At 59.9% G+C, this 1,533-nt stretch overlaps 1 long non-coding RNA gene across 1 annotated transcript in view; it reads right to left on the bottom strand.

Moving 5' to 3' along the window:
* LOC107183924 overlaps positions 1-1,533 on the bottom strand; it is a 4,256-nt gene that overhangs the window by 1,605 nt on the left and 1,118 nt on the right. The gene's annotated exons all lie outside the window — the stretch shown is intronic.

The raw sequence follows: 1,533 nt of genomic DNA, 5'->3' as shown, positions 1-1,533 counted from the left end.
TGCCATGGCAGCCGCCGCACGTGGAGAGCTCCCGCTTGTCGCAGCGGCTGCCCTGGAATCTGACAGACTTCACACCGTCTCTAGGAATTTATAATTTTAGCCTGAAATCAGCGGGTTCTGTGCGGTGATTAAAAATGTTCACATTTATGCGCGGCCCTTCCGCTCAGAGCCTGGACCCCTCCCCCTACTCCCCCCCAACAGCAAGGAGGCATAAACATGGCTTAGACACAAAGGCCGAGTTTGGGGGGGTCCCAGGTGCTGCTGCTAAGGGAATGTTTGGGGGTGTTTTTCCACGTGGGTGTGGCTGCCTCCCGGTGGCAGGAGGCCTCGGAGAGGAAAACTCCCCGCTGAGACCAGGAAATGCCCTCCCGGCTCTGCCCCTGGGGGCGAGGGTGGCATTGTTCCCCATTCTCCCAGCGCCCCTGTCCCCACCCCAGACCCCCATCCAGGAGCCTCAGTGAGCCACGGGCTCGCCCTTTGTTCCTGCCGGAGGGACACCCCCTAGGATTGTGGTTAACACAGCATCATGTACAACAAGGCGCGTCCCTAAGAAACACAACACTGCTGCCCGGCTCGGCTCAACTGTCCAACTTGAGAGTGAGAATGAGAGAGATCCTCTGTGCCCTCACCACCCAGGAAAAGAATGGATGCTACCTCTGCCCCCTTCTTCCTTCCTTCCCCCTCAGGGCCAGGGAGATGGAAAGCACCTCCAGTTGATGGTGGAGGAGTTATACAAGAACAACTGCAGAAGCTCCCACAGGGAGAGGATGCCACTTCATTATCCTTCAAGTTGAATGTGGGCTCCTGCCGTCACAGGCCACGCGGTGTGTGTCCGCCTTCCACGCGTGTCCGTCTCCCAGGCCGTCTGTTGGGGGGTGGGGGTTACCGCCCAGAGGCCCCGTCCCTCGGTGGCGGCTCTCCCTCCGTAAATGCTGGCGGCAGGAACAGCTGAGTGGCGATCCCGCTTGGAGGTGAGTGTGGAATCCACGAAGGAGGGGTCTCCGGCCTCACCAGGTCCCGAGGCCGCCGTTGGGCCGCGGGTCCGATGTGCTGTGTGTGTGTGTGTGATTTCCAAGCGGCTTCAAAACATGTTGTTTATTGTTTCAGGGCCCAATCCGCGCCCTGTCCCCACCCCAGACCCCCATCCAGGAGCCTCAGTGAGCCACGGGCTCGCCCTTTGTTCCTGCCGGAGGGACACCCCCTAGGATTGTGGTTAACAAAGCATCATGTACAACAAGGCGCGTCCCGAAGAAACACAACACTGCTGCCCGGCTCGGGTGGCTCAATGGTTGAGCATCAACCCCTGAACCAAGTGGTCGCCGGCTCGATCCCCAGCAGGGGGCGTGCAGGAGGCAGCCGACCTAAGTCTCGGGCTCATGGAGGTTTCTCTCTCTCTCCCTCTCCTTTGCTCTATAAAGTCAAAAATATATATATTTTTTAAGTGAGAAGGTTGGGAGCTCACGCCCGCTCGGAGGACGTCCCGGGCGGTTCCCGTGACCCCGCCGGGGCAGCTCCAGGCGGGGCTCCTGCTGT

This window comes from Myotis davidii, unplaced genomic scaffold (assembly GCF_000327345.1).
Source record: "Myotis davidii unplaced genomic scaffold, ASM32734v1 scaffold43, whole genome shotgun sequence".
Taxonomy (NCBI): Eukaryota; Metazoa; Chordata; class Mammalia; order Chiroptera; family Vespertilionidae; genus Myotis; species Myotis davidii.
Note: the sequence above shows the minus strand (reverse complement) of the source record. Positions and strands in the feature narration are given on the sequence as shown.